General features: G+C 47.3%; 2 protein-coding genes across 3 annotated transcripts in view; both read right to left on the reverse strand.

Annotated features, from left to right (window-relative positions):
* LOC143942639 (uncharacterized) overlaps positions 1-16,252 on the reverse strand; it is a 125,333-nt gene extending 109,081 nt beyond the window's left edge. For both annotated transcript variants that reach the window (XM_077464003.1, XM_077464004.1), the window contains exon 1: positions 16,120-16,252. The gene's annotated coding sequence lies outside the window, so the exon portion shown is untranslated. The remainder of the gene's footprint in view (positions 1-16,119) is intronic.
* LOC143942156 (uncharacterized) overlaps positions 1-21,624 on the reverse strand; it is a 1,285,630-nt gene that overhangs the window by 890,373 nt on the left and 373,633 nt on the right. The gene's annotated exons all lie outside the window — the stretch shown is intronic.

A 21,624-nucleotide genomic window follows, 5' to 3' on the forward strand; every position in this document is an offset into this window, starting at 1 on the left:
TTCTTATTCTTAAAATGAAGATTGTAGAAATGTATCTTTGTGTGTGTGTGTGTATGAGAAGGTTTGTCAGCTTCTCCTCCAAAGTCTGCTCATGTCACTCTGCCAGAGTGCAACTCTGCTCTCAAGAAAACCTGTCTGTGTTTTTCTACTCCTAACTAAACCCTCACCCTTTTCCCAATTAACCACCTTCAGACCGGACCATTTTGCTGGTAAATGACCAGAGGTCTTTTTACACTTTGGCACTGCGCTGCTTTAACTGGTAATTGCGCGGTCATGCAATGTTGTACCCAAACAAAATTTGCGTCCTTTTCTTCCCACAAATAGAGCTTTCTTTTGATGGTATTTGATTGCCTCTGCGATTTTTATTTTTTGCGATATAAACGTAAAAAGACCGCAAATTTTGAAAAAAAATAATATTTTCTACTTTTTGTTATTAGAAAAATCCAATAAACTCAATTTTAGTCATACATTTAGGCCAAAATGTATTCAGCCACATGTCTTTGGTAAAAAAAAAGTCAATAATTGTATATTTATTGGTTTGCGCAAAAGTTGTCACATCTACAAACTAAGGTACGTTTTCTGGAATTTACGCAGCTTTTAGTTTACGACTGCCTATCTCATTTCTTGAGGTGCTAAAATGGCAGGGCAGTACAAAACCCCCCCAAATGACCCCATTTTGGAAAGTAGACCCCCTAAGGAAATTGATAAGAGGCATGTTGAGCCCATTGAATATTTTATTTTTTTGCCTCAAGCGATTGAATAATGACAAAAAAAAATGTTTTTTTTTTTTTTTACACAAAGTTGTCACTAAATGATATATTGCTCACACATGCTATGGGCATATGTGAAATGACACCCCAAAATAAATTCTGCTGCTTCTCCTGAGTATGGGGATACCACATATGTGGGACTTTTTGGGAGCCTAGCCGCGTACGGGGCCCCGAAAACCAAGCACCGCCTTCAGGTTTTCTAAGGGCGTAAATTTTTGATTTCACGCCTCACTACCTATTACAGTTTTGAAGGCCATAAAATGCCAAGATGGCACAAAACCCCCACAAATGACCCCATTTTAGAAAGTAGACACCCCAAGCTATTTGCTGAGAGGCATGTTGAGTCCATGGAATATTTTATATTTTGCCACAAGTTGCGGGGAAATTACAAACTTTAATTTTTTTTTATTTTTTTTTCACAAAGTTGTCACTAAATGATATATTGCTCACACATGCTATGGGCATATGTGAAATGACACCCCAAAATAAATTCTGCTGCTTCTCCTGAGTACGGGGATACCACATATGTGGGACTTTTTGGGAGCCTAGCCGCGTACGGGGCCCCGAAAGCCAAGAACCGCCTTCAGGTTTTCTAAGGGCGTAAATATTTGACTTCACTCCTCACTACCTATTACAGTTTTGAAGGCCATAAAATGCCCAGATGGCACAAAACCCCCACAAATGACCCCATTTTAGAAAGTAGACACCCCAAGCTATTTGCTGAGAGGCATGTTGAGTCCATGGAATATTTTATATTTTGCCACAAGTTGCGGGAAAATTACAAACTTTTTTTTTTTTTTTTTTTTTCACAAAGTTGTCACTAAATGATATATTGCTCACGCATGCCATGGGCATATGTGAAATGACACCCCAAAATAAATTCTGCTGCTTCTCCTGAGTACAGGGATACCACATATGTGGGACTTTTTGGGAGCCTAGCCGCGTACGGGGCCCCGAAAACCAAGCACCGCCTTCAGGCTTTCTAAGGGCGTTACAGTTTTGAAGGCCATAAAATGCCAAGATGGCACAAACCCCCCCCAAATGACCCCATTTTGGAAAGTAGACACCCCTAAATTTAGGGGTACACTAGTGAGACTAGATAATAAATGGCGGGTGCCCTGAAACTATAAAAAAAATAACTAACCAATCAGCGTCACCTGTAACAGTTATATGGTGATCACTGGTGAAAGGGTTAACTAGGGGGCAATCAGGGGGCTTTATGCGGTAGTATATGGGGGTCCCTGGCGCTATAAAAAGCTGCGGCGAACCTAAATACCTACCTGCCTAACTAGCGTCACCTGTGACACTAATACAGCGATCAGAAAAACGATCGCTTATTAGGCTGGGTTCACACTGGAGCGATGCGGGAACGCCACGAATGCACGGCGGGTTCCCGCATCGCATCCCTCCAGGCGGCAGTTCACACTGCCCTATGCGAACTGCTGGGAGTGTCAGTGAAATGTTAATGACACCCCCAGATCAGTTCGCATATCGCAGTGCGATCTGCAAACTCGGATCGCATGGTGTGAACACCCATGCGATCCGATTCTGCTGCGGACCAAAAAAAGGGTCCCGTGCGAGTTTGCGGCGGGTGCGGCGGGTGCGACACGAATTCAGCCATACTATCTGTATGGCTGAACTCGAATCGCACAGAGATCGGATGTGATTTGCACTGCAGTGCGGTGCGAATCACATCCGTTCTCATAAACCGCTGCAATGTGAACCCAGCCTTAGTGACACTGGCGACGGGGGGTGATCACGGGGTTAAACCTTTATTGGGGGGGTTAGGGGGGTACCTTAGAACTAAAGGGGGCTAACCCTAACTGCCCTAACAGTTATTACAGTCACAAATGACACCCGCCGGGTGATCAGGGGGTTAAACCTTTATTAGGTAATAAATGGCGGGTGCCCTGAAACTATAAAAAAATAATTAACCAACCAGCGTCACCTGTAACAGTTATATGGTGATCACTGGTGAAAGGGTTAACTAGGGGGCAATCAGGGGGCTTTATGCGGTAGTATATGGGGGTCCCTGGCGCTATAAAAAGCTGCGGCGAACCTAAATACCTACCTGCCTAACTAGCGTCACCTGTGACACTAATACGGCGATCAGAAAAATGATCGCTTATTAGGCTGGGTTCACACTGGAGCGATGCGGAAACGCCACGAATGCGCGGCGGGTTCCCGCATCGCATGCCTCCCGGCGGCAGTTCACACTGCCCTATGCGAACTGCTGGGAGTGTCAGTGAAATGTTAATGACACCCCCAGATCAGTTCGCATATCGCAGTGCGATCTGCAAACTCGGATCGCATGGTGTGAACACCCATGCGATCCGATTCTGCTGCGGGCCAAAAAAAGGGTCCCGTGCGAATTTGCGGCGGGTGCGGCGGGTGTGGCGGGTGCGGCGAATGGCTGAACTCGAATCGCACAGAGATCGGATGTGATTTGCACTGCAGTGCGGTGCGAATCACATTCGTTCTCATAAACCGCTGCAATGTGAACCCTGCCTTAGTGACACTGGCGACGGGGGGTGATCACGGGGTTAAACCTTTATTGGGGGGGTTAGGGGGGCACATTAGAACTAAAGGGGGCTAACCCTAACTGCCCTAACAGTTATTACAGTCACAAATGACACCACTGCAAAAAAAAAAAAAAAAAAAAAAGCAATTGGTGTCACTGTGACTGGGGGGGGCAGGGGTAATTGGGGGGTGATCGGGGGGTAAAGGGGGGGTGCGAGTGTGCCTGGCATGTTCTACTGTGTAGTGTAGTGCTTGTGCAACTCACCGATGCTCTCTCCTCGGTGCCGGAACGAAAACTACCGACACGGAGGAGAGAATACATCACTTCCTCTCCTGTGTTTACATTACAGGAGAGGAAGTGATGTCACCGGACAATTTCATTCGCCGGGAGCGATCGCGAGGGGGTGGCCATGAATGAATGGCCGTCCCCTCGTCCAGGATCGCTCCCGAACGAATACCGACCGCCGCAGGCACCGGGCGGGGGCCCGATCGGGCCCCCGACCCGCGGGAGGCAAGGGACGTACATGTAAGCCCTTATGCCTGCCCGTGCCATTCTGCCGACGTACATCGGCGTGCGGCGGTCGGCAAGTGGTTAAGAATGGTTTAACAGTTTCTCTGAGCTAAATTGTACCAAAGGAAAAGCCCGCAAATTCTGAATGAGCAAATTCCCTCCCACCTCATCCAACAGGATGTTGAAATACAAAACCGTCTCTAATCAAAACATTCTATTGGGATGACAAAACTGCCATGTATTAAACCATTTCATTTATACAATACACATTTCCTATCTTCTAAACCAAATATTACATATATCAGTAAATAGATTATATACGTTTAAAATGCAATGTACGTAATGATAATGCTAATCAGGCAATACTGTAATATAAAGAAATAACTTGTATTATACTGAAACTTAGTCAACTCACTCTAAATTACAGCCGTATGTGAAATGTACATAGAGCTACTTCCCATGAAATGCATATGAAGCTTCAAAGAGACTTTTACATACATGTATGTAAATTTATATATATATATATATATATATATATATATATATATATATATATATATATATATATATATATATATATATATACACACACACACACACACACACACACACACACACACACACACACACACACACACACACACACACACACACACACATATTTATTTCACTTTATCCATATCTAGAATATATAATGATATACATAAGCAAGTCAATCAATCATTCTCAAAAGACCCAAACCATTTATAAAATTTTAATATTCTAGCACACCCATTTGAAAATGATTATTGCACTATTTTTAGTGATTTCATGTGTGACTTGCATTGACATCTGTGCATCAAATCACGTCAGGAAGCCGCAGATGAAATCGCACTGTCCTGCAGCTTTGAAATTGTGCTGCAGTACTGCAATTTCAAAAAATAAATAAAAACGGTGTTGCGCTCCTGGCGTGAAACTAAATGAAAGAAACGATAAATAATTCTCAAAAAATCCTAGCGTGAAGCTAATTAAATATGAATAAAAAAAATTCAAAATTCATGTGGTAAAAACCTAAAAAGCAAAAATCACTAAATAATCAATCATCAAATATATAAAGAAATCCAAAAAAAGAAGGGCATATATATATATATATACAGCTAGTGGTGACAACGATAAATATCGCAGAGATGCAGGATAAATGTGAATAATAATATTCAATCATATAAAGTGCAATAGTGAATAAATGAATTAAAGTTAAAAAAATAAAATATGAGATATATATATATATAAAATATAGTGTGTATCCCAATATAAAGTGCAATAGTGTCACTCAGGTGAGGAAAATATCAATTAATGCATAAAAAGTCCTCCAAACAATACTAGAAAGACATCATTCGTATATGTGCCAAAAACAAGTGTCCCGTGCATATCATCCAGGTGTTCGCCAACCGGTGAATGTGCTAAACAATTACCTTACAGCTGTAAAGTCAAACAGCATAAACACCGACTCCTGGGGTGGAAGGGAATGAAAATGAATTTTTTGTCCTTTTTTTCCCACAAATAGAGCTTTCTTTTGGTGGTATTTGATCACCTCTGGGGTTTTTTTTTTTGCGCTATAAATGAAAAAAGACCGAAAATGTTGAAAAAAATGCATTTTTCTTGGTTTCTGTGATAAAATTTTGCAAATTATACATTTTTCTTCATACATTTTGGCCACATTTTATACTGCTACATATCTTTGGTAAAAATAACCCGAATTGGTGGATATTATTTGGTCTTTGTGAAAGTTAGAGAGTCTACAAGATATGGTGCGAATCATAAAAAAAATTGATCACACCTGATGTACTGGTGGCCGATCTCATTTCTTGCGACCCGAACAAGCCAGGAAAGTACAAATATCCCCCAAATGACCCCTTTTTGGAAAGTAGACATTCCAAGGTATTTAGTAAGAGGCATGGTGAGGTTTTGATGTTGTCATTTTTCCCACAATTCTTTGCACAATTAAGATTTTTTTCCCACAAAATTGTCATTGTAATAGGTTATTTCTCTCACATGGCATGTGTATAGCACAAATGACACCCCAAAATAAATTCTGCTACTCCTCCTGAGTATGATGATACCACATGTGTGGGACTTTTCCACAGCCTAGCCACATAGAGAGGCCCGACATGCAGGGAGCGCCATCAGTTGACTACCTATTACACTTTTGAAGGCCCTGAAGCACCAGGACAATGACACGTGACTGACGTGGCACTGATGACAGATGGCACTGATGACACGTGACACTGATGTGGCACTGATGACAGATGGCACTAATATGTGGCACTGTTGACAGATGGCACTGATATGTGGCAGTGGGGACAGGGGACAGTGGGGACAGGTGGCACCGACATTTAGTGTAGCACCTTATTTTCCTTTTTTTTTTTTTTTTTTTTTTTAAACTCACGGCTGCTGCAGCCGTTCATCTCTCCCTCCTCATACGCTGTCTCTGTGTGAGGAGGAAGAGCCGGTGATGAGAGATGATCTCATATGTTTACATATGAGATCATCTTTCATTGGACACGCCGATCACGCTGTAAACGGCTGCTGTGATTTGCCATTTACAGCGATCTGTGACTGACTGTGTCCAAGGGACACGGCCAGCACAGAACTTCCCCGATGCGTGCCCTCAGGATCGCGCATTGCGGAAGTAAACAGGAGGACGTCCAAGGACACCCTCCCGGCAATTGGCATCCGCGCTGCAGCCGTCTTTCAGCTATAGCGTGGACTAGTGGTTAATACATTTCCCTTCTCTTTGCCCCCAGTCACCCACTCTAGATTATTTTGTAAAGGGCCTACATGCTCAGACCTGATCTTTTTATTATTAGTATGTTTTAAGAATTTTTTGGGGTTTATCCTACTATCTTTTGCAATCTGTTGCTCGTTTTGAATTTTTGCTTTCTTGCTTTCCTTTTTACATATTCTGTTATATTCTTTGTAACATTTAAATGATGATAGCATTCCTTAATTTTTATATTTTTTAAAAGCTCTTTTTTAATTATTTATAGCCATTTTAACTTTGGCCGTGAGCCACATAGGTTTTATTTTTAAACCTTTTAAACTTATTGCCCATGGTGTCACAATACTACTTACAGTGAGCCTACAGGCGAGCAGGTGACACGGGATCCCCCAGGGCGTGGAATCTAAGAGCTAGCCGGTGGTCCGCCAGGGACCCTCTCACAAAGGTTTGGACTTAGCTGCGTGCTGACTCCAGGTCACGACCCCCGGGTTCATATATTTTAGGCAACAGGTGATGGGCAGCGACACCCATAGCTGCAGAGTGCACAGAGCTGAACACCAGCTAGTGGAACAATAGGTGCCAGCCGACCTACTGCAGTAAAGGTGAGACACAGATCAGCTCCGCAGCTGATCTGTGACAGTATACCCCTCTTACGAGGTCCCCCTACATGTCTGGGGGCTGGCTTGGAGGGAAATTTCTGGTCACCAGACGTGGGGCAGAGACATCGGTGGCAGGGACCCAAGACCTTTCTTCTGGACCATAGCCCTTCCAATCAATGAGATAGAATAGCCTCCCCCGGGAGTACTTGGGGTCCAATATTACTTTAATCTCATACTGATCCGAGGTATCAGCCACAGGAGCGGGGTGAGAAGCAGGGCGAGAGAAGAGATTGAGGACCAGTGGCCTGAGCAGGGAGACATGGAGGGTGTTGGGTATCCTGAAATGAGAGAGTAGACGGAGCTTGAAAGCCACTGGATTGATCTGACGGAGAATAGGAAATGGACCAACGAAGCGAGGGGCAAATTTCATTGAGGGTACCCGGAGTCGGATGTGCTTGGTAGAGATCCAAACTCTATCGCCAGGCAGGAACTTAGGAGCTGGACAGCGATGACGATCTGCCGCTGTTTTATGCCTGGAAGCAGCTAGATGAAGATTCCCAGAAACTTCTTTCCAGATTGAGTTGAAGGACCTTTGGGTCTCAGCTGCTGCTGGTACAACATTACCTCTGGCTTTTTCTCAGTTTTTTGGAAGTTTGGTGGTGTAAAGTCTGTTTGGGGGTGATTTTGAGAACTCTAGAAAATACCCTTTTCTTATTGTCCTTAAAATAAATTGATTGGAGGATATTTTTTCCCATTGTGGGATGAAGGCCCCCAGTCTTCCTCCCATGGAGACTACTTCATTGTTTATTGCGGGTTTGCTCAGGAGGACGAAAAATCGCTCCTCCCTTGCTTTTCCCCTCTCTGGACCCAAGGTTTCCTTTGGTTATCTGTCTTGGGCATTGAGAAGTGGGATTTTGTGTCCCCTCTTTGCCTCTTTTTATTCTGTTGAGGCTGACTCCAAGCTGCTTTCCGTTTTAGTGGAAACGGCTTCTTTTTGTTGGCTGTACGGTCCAGCACCTTCTCTAGTCCTGGCCCGAACAGCAGGTCCCCTGCAAACGGGATCCCGCACAGTTTGGCTTTGGATGCGCAGTCCCCCTGCCATGTCTTTAGCCATAGGGCCCGTCTGGTAGAATTGGCTAGAGCCGAAGATCTGGCTGCCATGCGTACCAGCTCTGCCGATGCATCTGCGATACACGCAATGCCTCGTAGAAGAGTGGGAAAAAAGGATAAAATCTGCTCCTTTGCAGTTCCTTCCTCAATATGTACCTGAATACGGTTTAACCAAAACTCTACATTCCTGGCCACCACCGTGACTGCCATTGCTGGTTTTAGGCTTCCCACTGTGGAGTCCCATGACTTCTTTAATAGAGAGTCCATTCTCTTATCCATTGCTTCAGATAAGACCCCCATATCCTCAAAAGCTAAATCTGTGTGCTGGGAAACTTGTGAGAAGGCTGCATCTAGCTTTGGGGTTTTGTTCCATACTGATGATTCGTCACCTGCAAATGGAAACCGTCTCTTTAAGGCCTTAGAAAAAAAATTGTTTTCTTTCTGGTTCCTGCCATTATTTTTTTAATTTATTAGGACCTTGTGCACAGGACAATTCTTCTTTTCCTGTTCTCATAAACCCTCATACATTTGATCATGTAGGGATAAAGGTTTATTTTCCATTTGTATACCCAATGTGGTATGAATGGCTCCCAAAAGTTGATCTACCTCTTCTAATGAGAGCTTGTATCGGGAGGATTTTCTGGAATCCCCTTCCAGTGCCTCACCCTCTGATTTTTGCTGTTAAATCATTGCCCTGTTCAGTGGAATGTTCTTGCACTAGTTTATTAATACATTCCTTACACAATGCTTTCCCCCAGGAATCTTTAAGTGTATTTTTACAATTTCACATCTTTGTGAGAGGGCTTGGTTTTATCAGTTTTCTGCAATGACATAAAGAAAACCCCACAACATTAATACTGCTATACTCCTACCTGCCAAAATTGCAGATGCACAACATCTTTCATGTGGGCTAACCTCACCAGGGGCCCTATGAACCACCCTCTGACACCGGAGGGACCTTGCCTACCCCCCTTTTTCCCCATATACCCTTGAGTGGGGGTGGGAGGGTTGGGTGGTAGTGGTTTAGGCCAAGGGAGTTCCACCCTAGGTTCCCTTTACCTTGGTATGGCTGGAGCTGGTCTCTGCTGGAGCAGTGCCCCTTCCCTCTGCGTCTGACATGCTTTTGTCACCGCCAGAGCCTCCACTGTCTCTACAGCGTATGTGGTTCCTCTCCAGCCCATGCCTGACTCCCCTTTATGTTTTGCGGCCGGAAACCGCGAACTCGGAAGTGCACGCCCCCTTTCGCCGGACGTGACGTCACCCGCCACCAATCACAATACCTGGCGTGGTTTGCACGGAGTCGAGTGCTTCACGCTGCTGGGGGTATGAGACGGTCGGCCATGCACCTCCTTGCTCCGTACTCGGAGCTGAACAGGAGCCCCTCCCGACCTCTATCTGCACTCAGTGATGCGGTGCGGCATTACAGTGCAGTCTGTCATCTTTCGTTTGCCCAAGCAGCCTCTGCTGCTTTCCAGGACATTTGCCTGAGCCTCCTGACTCTCCTGCTTGGTTTCCTTGGTGTCTCCTCTCCTGGAGGAAAAACAAATAACTGAGGAGCAGCAGGGGAGGAGGAAAGGTATGGAAAGCTGGCGCAGGTGTTTCCTACAGAGGGGAGGAGCCAAGGTCTCGCAGGTGGCTGTCCTGAAAGACTATTAGGGAAAATTAAGAATAGTGATGGACGAACTTCCGACGGGACGTTTCGCGAACGCGGACCGCGAACGCGGCCGATAGTTCGCGAACCGGAACGTTCGCGACGGGCACCATTGACTTCAATGGGAGGCGAACTTCACAAACCTACGGGTCAAATTTGCAGCCACAAAATAATAGCTGTGCAAACATAGTTCCACCACATGGCCAATGACATAACACATGTATGAGGTGAATCTGGGATCGACAACTACAAGCATTCTTTTTTTTATATGGGAAATTGTTGTGACAATTCAGGACTGTGGAGCGCATGAAGGCAATGGAGGAGAGGGAAGGTCAGGGACCAGGGTAGGCAAAGAAGAGGGTGCAGGAGATGATCACCAGCAGCGTGACATACAGCAATGACACCTGCACCATGATAGAGTGATCTGACAACAGCTCCGTGATAGAGAGCACTGACATCAGCAGCGTTACATAAAGCACTAACACCAGCACCGTGATATACAGCACTGACAGCAGCACTGTGATAGAGAGCACTGACATCAGCAGCGTGATATACAGCACTGACACCTGCACCGTAAGCAGCCCCAGGAGGAAGTCAGCACAGCACAGGGATGGTGGGAGCCCCTCATAATGAGCATAGCACAGGGATGGTGGGAGCCCCTCATAATGAGCAGCCCCAGGAGGATGTCAGCATAGCACAGGGATGGTGGGAGCCCCTCATAATAAGCAGCCCCAGGAGGATGTCAGCATAGCACAGGGATTGTGGGAGCCCCTCATAATAAGCAGCCCCCGGAGTAAGTCAGCACAGCACAGGGATGGTGGGAGCCCATCATAATGAGCATAGCACAGGGATGGTGGGAGCCCCTCATAATATGCACAGCAGATGTACAGCCCTAGGAGGATGTCAGCACAGCACAGGGATGGTGGATTGAACGCACCCGCATAATATGCACAGCAGAGGTACAGCCCCAGGAGGAAGTCAGCACAGCACAGGGATGGTGGGAGCCCCTCATAATATGCACAGCAGAGGTACAGCCCCAGGAGGATGTCAGCACAGCACAGGGATGGTGGGAGCCCCTCATAATATGCACAGCAGAGGTACAGCCCCAGGAGGATGTCAGCACAGCACAGGGATGGTGGGAGCCCCTCATAATAAGCAGCCCCAGTAGAAATACGACACCGCTCAACCACTTCAAAGAGGAGGGTATGAGCATATAGTACGGTGTGCTTTTTTTGGACAAGGAAGTGAGCCAAATGAAGAAAGAAGGTCTCTGTGCTCGATTAAAAAAAAATGTTTATAGACATATACATGGTCTACTGGTCACATGTGTTGAATTCCTCCGAGATCCATGCCTCATTCATTTTTAGAAATGTGAGTTAGTTAACACTGTTGTGAGCTAGGCGAGTATGCTTATCGGTCACGATCCCCCCTGCTGCGCTGAACGTCGTTTCGGACAGGACACTGGATGAGGGGCAAGCCAACAGTTCGATTGCAAATTGGGCAAGCTCTGGCCAGAGGTCAAGCCTGCCCACCGAGTAGTCCAGGGGTTCAGCACTCCTCAGAGCGTCCACATCGGCCGTTAACCCGATGTAGTCGGACACCTGACAGTCTAGGCGTTCCCTGATGCTGGATCCGGGTGACACCTGTCGATGGGTCGGCTGAAAGAATGACCTCATATCCAAAGTCACCAACACATCTTCAAACCGGCCTCTTCTTGCAGGCGCTGTTGGATTGGTACCCGCAACTCCTTCTCTGGGAGTGGGAATTGCTCCTCTGCCAGCGCACGCAAAAGCAGAATGCAGCATTTCTCAAAGCAAGGCCTGGAAGTGCTGCATTCTGACAGCCCTCTGTGACGGCGGTAACATTTCCGCCATTTTGTGTTTGTACCGGGGGTCTAAGTACATTGCCACCCAGTACTGGTCCTTGCCCCTTATGCTTTTTATACGGGGTCCCTATTAAAACACTGGAGCATGAAGGCCCCCATTTGCACTAAACTGGAAGCGGTGTGGTGGCCTGGCTCCTGCTCATCATCCAGGATAATGTCGTCCTCTTCATTCTCCTCTCCCCATCCATGCACCACAGGGATCCCAGAAAGGTTTAAAGCATGCTCTTCTTGCTCCTCCTCATCCGCCCCGGCACCATCCTCTTCTGACTCCTCTTCAGACTCCTGTTGTTCACTTGTCTCAGATAGAGTAGCCCCCTGGGAATTCATCCACCATTGCGACTTCCTCATCTTCCCGCTCCTGCCTGAGATTTTCCTTGCCTGCCGCAAGATGTCCTGGACCCCAGGGTATTTGACAAGGAATCGCTGCACAACCAAGTTTAAGACATGTGCCATGCATGGCATGTGCGTGATTTTGCCCTGTTTCAATGCGCTAAGCAGATTGGCACCGTTGTCACACACCACTTTACCAACTGTCAAATTGAGCGGTGTTATCCACTGATCTGCCTGTGAACGCAAAGCTGAAAGGAGTGCCGGGCCAGTGTGGCTCTTGGCTTCCAGGCACAACAGATGCAGCACGGCATGGCAACGTCTCACCTGGCATGTCGAATAGGTTCTGGGGAGCTTGGGCGGCGCAGCGGAAGAGACGCTAGCAGCGGAAAAGGAGGAGTCAGCCGAGGAGGAGAGGGAGGAGGATGGAGTAGGAGGAGAAGAAGAGTCAGGCCTGCATGCAATCCGTGGCGTAAAACCAAATCTACACGGGTGCCACGGGTTACATGCTTGACGGCCATCAGAAGGTTCACCCAGTGGGCAGTAAAAGTGATATACCTTCCCTGCCCGTGTTTGCTAGACCACGTGTCTGTGGTCAGATGTATCTTGGCACCGACACTGTGTGCCAGAGATACATTCACTTGCCGCTGAACATGGCCATATAGCTCTGGGATGCCCTTCACTGAGAAATACTTACTTCCTGGGACCTTCCATTGTGGTGTTCCAATGACCACAAATTTTCGAAAGGCCTCCGAGTCCACCAGTTTATATGGCAGTAGTTGGCGGGCTATCAGTTCTGACAAGCCAGCCGTCAACCGTTGGGCAAGAGGGTTATCCGGCGTCATCATTTTTTTACGCTCGAACATTAGGCCCACGGAAGCCTGCCTTTTTGCAGAAAAACGTGAGCTTGGCGTGATAGAAGGTGGAGTGGAGGACAATTGTGAGGAGAGAGGAGAAGTAGAAGACGGGGCTGGACGGTGAGAGCCTGCAGTGTGGCTTTGTGTGTTCCGTTGCTCCCACTCGGCTCGGTGATGGCTGCTCATGTGCCTTCTTAAGGCGGTCATCCCTAGGTGAGTGTTGGGCTTACCGCGACTAATGCGTTGACTGCAAAGATTGCAGATGGCAACGCTATTGTCAGCAGCGGACCCGTTAAAAAAAGCCCACACTGCGGAGCCATGTGCCGGTGTCCTGGGAGCGCCAGATGTGACTGTACATGGTCGATGACTCGCTCCGGATACATTTGCAGTCTGCTTTGTCCCTCCTGTGCAATGTAAGTTATTCCTGCTTCTCCTCCCTATCTGCTGGTCCATATCTCCCTCTGAACTCCCCTCCTCTTCCTCTCTTGTGGGCACCCACGTGACATCACTAGACACGTCATCATCAACGTCACCTTCCCCACCGCTATAAGTAGAGATCTCGGAGTAGGCAGCAACAACGGGGACCAACCTCCTCCTGATCTGGGTACTGTCGTCAGACTGCTGAGTAGCGGTTGTTGCTGCCTCCTCTTCCTGATCCAATACCAAGAGTGGCTGCGCATCAGAAATGTCTTGATATGGATCGGAAAATAATTCCTGTGACTCAAGCGGAAGGTATGTGGTGGTGGTGTTGTTGGTGGTAGTGTCTTTGGGGGTGCACATAGCAGAGAGTGAAGAAGAGGGTGCAGATTGAGAGGATGAGGAGGGTGCAGAAGAGTAAGGCTGAGTGAGCCACTCAACCAAGTCTGGTGCGTCCTTTAAAGTAATTGAACGCACCTTCTGCAACTTCCCACTTTGGCTCAAGCCTGTTGCTCCTGCCCTACCCCTACCACCCCTGCGGAAGGGCCTGCCTCTTGCTCTGCCTGTCATTTTTTTAAATGACCCTGTGACAAAACTCTCAGTCCCTATACCGATGAAGGACTGCTGCAGTATAGGTCAGCGGTCAGCAGTAGTGCACCTCAACCCTATGTATTGTGGACCTATACCAGTCCTTATAGAGTAGCAGACTGTACCTCACTCAACCCTATGTACTGTAGCACCCTAGACAGACCAAGTTACCAGTCCTTATAAGGAGCTTTGTGGAACAAGTGGGTTGTGAATGATTAGCAGACTGCAGCAGAAGGGCAGCAGTCAAGTATAATATTCTTTCTATATTTGGAAGAAAGAATATTATATGTGTACAAGCCTATTACCATACCACTGATACCAGTCCTGAAAAGAACCTTTGTGGAACTAATAGTAACAGCTACTGATTAAACTGACCCTCACTGCCTCACACACTGCTTCCTGCCTGTCCCTATATAAAACTGACAAAACAGAGGCTACTGGAACAATAATTGAAATAGCACTTTTGTGGACCCGATAGTAACAGCTAATGACTAATCTGGCTGTCCCTGCAGCACACACCATCCTGTCCCTTTCTCTAAACTGACAAAAGACACTCAGGCTGCTGCAACAATAACTAGCACAGCACTGCCTATCCTGAACTACACCTAACACCTATACCAGTCCTGAAAATAACTTTTGTGTACCAAATAGCTAGCGATTTGGGTCACTGTAATCTCTCCCTACTCCACACAGCAACCTCTCCCTATAGTGACAGAAGAAAGAATGTAAAATGGCCGCCGGATCGGGTGTATTTATAAGTTAGGGGGAATGTCCAAGTGTCCATGTGCTGTAATGTCTCAGTTGGCTGTCCTGTACCCCATGATGGATGTGTCATCATAGGTCAAAGTTCTTTTACACAGTAAACACGGAAGTCCGCTGGGGCGAACGGCGCCAATAGTCCGCCGAACGGGCGGACCGCGAACAGCCGAAATTCGCCGCGAAACGACCGCCGGGCGAACCGTTCGGCCATCACTAATTAAGAATATTAATACTATTATTATTTTATTTTTTTGGGTGGCCCTCCACACTAGTGTCATTTTTACTGGACTTCTGTCTCAGTCTGATGCATGGTTTCTGACAAGGCAGCTCCCAGGAGATGAAGAAATCTCTATGCAGCATAAAATCAGAAACAAAAGAAGCGCCACTCTAAGTGCAGTATGCAAAGAAAAAACGAGTCTATTTATTTAGACAAATGGCAACTTACATGAGGATGAACAATAAAGTGCATGTCAGACCCACCAGAGGTCAGTGGAGCTGCGACACTGAAGGACCATGTGGAACCAGGTTCATCACAAGTCCAGAACTCCACAAGGTAGTGAACACAGACGGCCGAGTCTCGGGGTGAGTGTGACCCCAGCAATGGGGGCAGGAATGCTGGGCATGGCTAATGAGTCTCAGAGCCGCCCAAGGCTCCTTTCTCAAAGCTGATTGGCCGCAGCTGTGCCACCTGCATATGTAGTGAGAGGGAGAGGAGCTACAAATTGGCAAGGAGGACAGGAAGGGGTGGGGGGCTGGGCATACGAACAGAGATCAAAAACTGTTGTAACGGCTCAAATAAGCGCGGTTCTTGTCTGCAGCAACATACAGCAGTGACATTTACACAAAATAGCAAAAACAAAAAGATAATGATGAGATACAACTGAGAGAGCACCTATAGTAATAATGAACACCCATAGAACTGAATATTACATGAGCGGGTGGATGTTCCCTGCCCCACTCACCTCCTGGCGTGGATCAACCTGGCTCCACACGGTCCTTCAGGGCACTTTCACACTGAGGCGCAATTTTTAGTGGTGCTTTACCATCATTTTAGCGGTGCGCTTTTAACCCCCACTAGCGGGTCAAAAAAATTGTTAAAAGCGCCGGTGCAGCAGCGCTGATCATTGATTTCAATGGGCAGGGGCACTTTGTATACATCGCTCCTATAGTGCTAAAAAGATGCTGCACCTCAGTAAAGCCCCTCAGTGTGAAAACAGCCTGAGAAAAGTATCTGATGGAAGTTTATTAATGGCAGACATGAAGAAAGAGCGACCGATCGTCCTCCATACAATCGTTCATCACACATCTGCCCCTCCATCCCCCATCCTATCACTCAGTATATTAGGTCCGGTTCTATGTGATCTTACCTTTCCGGTCACACCGGTCTGAAGATACGATCTTGGAGCTCTAAAAACAAACGACAAAATGGAGAATTTGGGGAGGGGGAGGGGGAGAGAAAAATGTAACTCAGGAAGTTTCACTTTCCGTTTTCACAGAGATCCTCCCATCCTTCCATCTACAGATATTGTACATAACAGAAAACTAAACACACAAGTGAGTATCAGATGGAGAATGTCTCTGGTCTTGCTGCCCTGAAGGATAGGAGTGTCCTAACAGTCAAAGGAAAAAGAAAACAACAGCGCACCGACCTCGTGCATTATCCTTAGCAAAATACTTTATTTAAAAGTAAAATAGAAAACTACTCACAAATGTATAAACAAAATAACTCGTGACACAAGTCACGGAGATTACAGAGTCACACACAGTGTATATATATATATAACAATGGACGGTGTCACTAGAGCAGAAGACAATGTCAGTAGGTTTGTGTCAGTCATTTATATTTTTATTTTTATTTTTTATTATTTGCTATACAATTTTTTTATTATCTATTTTTTACGAGCCCCATTGGGGAGCTTTGATGAAATATTGCACGTCTAAACAGACCCCCCCCCCCCACCGATGTCTCACATTTGAGAAAGGGACTGAGGACAGAGATTTCCCAGTCCCTTTCTCTGCAGCCAAGCAGCAAGGGGAATCAGCGCAGCACATGGTGATTAGGGTGTGCCCAGGCACACCTGCCACACCCTGTGCGTACTCCTATGAGCAGCTCAAATCATTGGATGTGGCGGCTGCATTCCTTTTCTTTTTATGCCTTTTCCTCCCCTCTGTTTTCCCCTGATCTGACCAGTAACACCCCTCCTGTAAAAGCCTCAATCCGCGACAGGAACTGCATGTGAATCGCACCACATTGCACCAAAGAAGTGCAGGCACCTTTTATGAGCCAAACACAACCTCGTCCCATCACATCACATCGCACCACACCTCATCTCATCTCATCACACACCAAACCCCACCACATCCCATCCCACCCCATACCATCCAACCACATCCCATCCCACCCCACCACATCCAACCACATCCCATCCCATCTCATCCCACCCAACACCATCCAACCACATCCCATCCCACCCCATCCAACCTCATCCCATCACACCCCACACCACATCCAACCTCATCCCATCTCATCACACACACACACACCACACCCCATCCCACCCCACATCCAACCACATCCCATCCCACCCCACCACAGCCAACCTCATCCCATCACATCTCATCCCACCCCACCACATCCAACCTCATCCCATCTCATCACACACACACACACCACACCCCATCCCACCCCACATCCAACCACATCCCATCCCACCCCACCACAGCCAACCTCATCCCATCACATCTCATCCCACCCCACCACATCCAACCACATCTCATCCCACCACATCACACACACCACACCCCATCCCACCCCACCCCACATCTCATCACACACCACATCTCATCCCACCCCACCACATTCCAACCCACCATCGTTTTGTACAATGCAATCCAATGCAGGCAAAGGCAGTGTCTATGTGACCTGTGTTTGGGGTGTTGGTGACTTTGTACGGACACCCGCGGCAGATCTCAAGGGTTGTGCAATTTGCATGCTGTGTGAGAAAAAAGCACACAGATCTCTGTGTTCCCCACACCACATAAGTGCGATCCTTTACTTAGAGTGCCGCCACTCTGAATGAAGGAGCACAGGAGGCACCTTTGGACAGCGGCATTGTCAGTCTAGGGGTAGAGGAGTGTTGGGCCCCTTCCACACGAGGCGGATCCGTTTAGCGGAGTCCATCAGCTCAGCAGGGGATCGATCCATTCATCTCTGCTGAGCCGGCCGATGACGGGTCCGTCTCTGATCACTGAGCGGGGGAGGGGCCTATCAGAGAGCCACCGATTCCTATGAAGAGATCGGATGAAAACGGACGGCATGTCCATCAGATCTCATCCGTTCCGCCAGAGGGAGGGGCAAACACATCGCCATACGTCGGATTCTAGCGAATGGGCTGGCAGGCGGGTGTCAATGAACACATCTCCGCTGACATCCGTCTCCCCATAGGAGTCAATGGACGGCTGAAAAACAGACAGGAGGATCTGAGGGGCTTTTCATGTGAAAGGCGCCTTAAATGGACTAGCAGAATAAGATAAAACCAATTGAAGCCAAACTCCAGCTTTTAAAGCAGCACCAGCAGAGCATTTCTTCTTCACCCTCATAAACTATGTGCTCCTCCACCAGATAAAATGTTCCTCTCACCGTGCGAGTGACTCGCATCCTTCACTCTAATAATTCCTCTTTTCCCTTTTATAAGAACAGAACTTTTATCTTGGGGGTGATCGGAGTTCTTCAGACTCGGTCGATGTGAAGGAGATTGTACAATCAGATTGTAACGTGTGTGGAGAGATTTATAGATCTATAAAAACAAGTCATCATCGCCCTCAGTGGTCACACATCTGAGATTACAGATTCTTCAAGGGTCCCTCAGCCCGGCTTCACATCAGTGCGGCTTTGAAACCGAGCGACTTTCAGGGGCCAAACATCAGTGCGATTTGCACCGCCGATTTCATGGCTACTTCCAAATCCGGTGACCAGAATTCCATTCAATTCGCAGTGAGATCCGTGAAAAGTCATCCGGGAACCTTTGTCAGAATTGCTGCAGCATGAGGAGTCGCAGCGATATAAATGGATCCATTGCCTGCAATGGGGAGTCGCTCGTCATGCAGGTTGGAAATGTCAAATCGCAGGACAAGTCGCAGCGCTGTGAACGGGGGGCTTACCGACCTCCAGAGGAGCCCCGGGGGAGGGGAAGTCTGCTCTAGATGATCCACCAATCCTCATCATTGTTTCAGTCCAGCTGTAAGAATGTGGTTGGGGCCGGGGTCACATGCGTGTGAATTGGATGCGGCTTTCATTGCATGTCAAGTCGCATGACGTGTGACCGGCTCTCAGTGTCCGCGGTGCGGATTCCAGAAGGGTCCGCTGCGTTTTTTGGGTCTGGTTCAGGTGAGAATTCAGGCAAAAAATAATTCAGACCCGAATCGCACCTGAAGCGGTGAAGAGAAACGCACCGGACACCGGGCTGAAAACCTCGGCTGCACACATGTGAACCCGGCCTAAAACCTCTCCGATCCTCCTCAGGGAGGTCCTCATCTTATGGAGAGGAGTCATAAATCGCACAGAGATGACCAATCAGACGCCTGACATGTGACTTCCTAATCCATAGAGAATAAGACGTTTATAATACAATCCATCAAATAATCACATTATTTCCTCACCTCCACTGAAGAGGGTGACGGGATCCTCGGGGCCCAACCTGCAGACACATGGGGCCCTTTGGCCCTTGATGAGGGGCCCTTTGCAGACCCCCAGCAGTCGGTAGCGGCGGTATTCATCTGTAAAGAAGAGATAATGTCGCTGATTTCTCGCACTCTCATGTCACATGTCTGCAGTCTCTGATCATCTCCTCCAATAGGATTGAAGCCTCTGACAGTCTTCTGTCATATACACTGCGGGGGGGAGGGGGACTCGGGGGGACACTGGGGGGGAGAGCACACGGGGGGACACTAGGGGGGTGGTAAATGGTTTGTCTCATTATGGAGAGTGGTAACCCCACAGCTAAACCCCCGCATTTTACCATCCCCCTCCTTCCCAGCCATAAGTGTAGGCGGGGCCTCAGCCTCCAATCACATCTCAGGGTTTTGTGTTTTGCGCACATTTCTGAAACACTATAAAAACACGCATTGCGTTTTGCGGTTCTATTCATTATTAATGGCGCCCCAAATGTGGTGAGCAGACACACATTTTGTTGCATGTAACAATACACAACAAACGGCGGCAGAAACGTCGGTGAGCGACTTTCCCACATGAAGGGCGTCCCATTGAAATGAATGGAGTGTGCGGAATGGGGGATGGGAGAGGATTTGTACCCCCCACACATAATCCTCTCCCCTTCTATACACTCCTATACAAGCCAATGGCTGCACACGGCCTAAAGTACCTCAGTCACCACAGCTGTGCCACACATTTCTCCTCCCCCTCCCCCAACACATAATCCTCCCCCCTCCCCCACACATAATTCTCCTCATGGTTCCTCACAGTCTCAGATTTCCTCTCAGAGCAGAGCTGTGCACTTCCTCCCCTCCCCCCAGGAACACACAATGTGCACAGTAGTGATGTCCAGTTCATGAACGAATCGTTCTTTTGAACCGGTTCTTTTTAGTGAACTGATTCGTTTGAAACAGTTCACTCTGCACTCAGTACATAGCAGAGCAGCAGAGCTGGCAGTGGTAATATGATCCTAGAGTGAGAGAGCTCCGCCCCTCCCTGCAACCAATCAGCTGACTCAAAGCACAGTGACACTCAGGAACTGGATACAAACTTAAAATAAGAGCCAGGAGTACACAGTACACCGAGTTAAAGAATCGTACAAGTTACCAAGTGAAAGAATCATATCAGTTTTTAGAACATAGTACACTAAAAGAACCACGAGTCACCACCAGTAGAGAACACTACACTAAATGATCAGCTATCAGTAGCACACTTACAGACTGCTTTATAGACAGAGAGGACAGAGTCAGGATAAGAAGATATCCTCATTCAGATTAATTATTTAACCCTTTAATATTTAGTTGGTTTATGCTAAAGAAGATATTCATGTTAAGAAGGACAGGAATGCCTTCTGGGACATGTGTCTAATTTAGTAGCTATATAACTGAATGAGAGAGCTGTCTAATCTTTATAACACAAAAATACATTTTATCCTGCTTTATGGTAATATTTTTCTGCGTTCTGGTCCTGAGATTTCTATGCCCCCTGGATCCTTAGATTATTATTTATTTTAATTCCTCCAACCATGACCATTTTTAAATAGTGGTATAAAAAATAACAGACAAAATAGGAAAAAAATCAAGTTTTTAATAGAACAATATAAAACTATTTGAAAGTACTGGATAATTACGATAAAAAAAAACATTTATTCACATGCAGATATCAGGGTTGGTGGGGATATCGGGGTTGGTGGGGATATCGGGGTTGGTGGGGATATCGGGGTCGGTGGGGATATCAGGGTTGGTGGGGATATCGGGGTTGGTGGGGATATCGGGGTCGGTGGGGATATCGGGGTCGGTGGGGATATCGGGGTCGGTGGGGATATCGGGGTTGGTGGGGATATCGGGGTTGGTGGGGATATCGGGGTTGGTGGGGATATCGGGGTCGGTGGGGATATCGGGGTCGGTGGGGATATCGGGGTCGGTGGGGATATCGGGGTCGGTGGGGATATCGGGGTCGGTGGGGATATCGGGGTCGGTGGGGATATCGGGGTCGGTGGGGATGGTTTTAGTTTTTATTTTATAAATTTTTTCACTTAACAAGCCCCTATGTGATCGTTTGTTGAAGTGACAGGTTCTCTTTATTGCATATGGGGTCTGGTATATCATTATATGAGTATAGGATTGTGCTCAGTGACCTGGGTAGCGGGTGTTCTGTCAGA

This window comes from Lithobates pipiens, unplaced genomic scaffold (assembly GCF_037356315.1).
Source record: "Lithobates pipiens isolate NorthernLeopardFrog02 unplaced genomic scaffold, aLitPip1_a1.2 Scaffold_30, whole genome shotgun sequence".
Taxonomy (NCBI): Eukaryota; Metazoa; Chordata; class Amphibia; order Anura; family Ranidae; genus Lithobates; species Lithobates pipiens.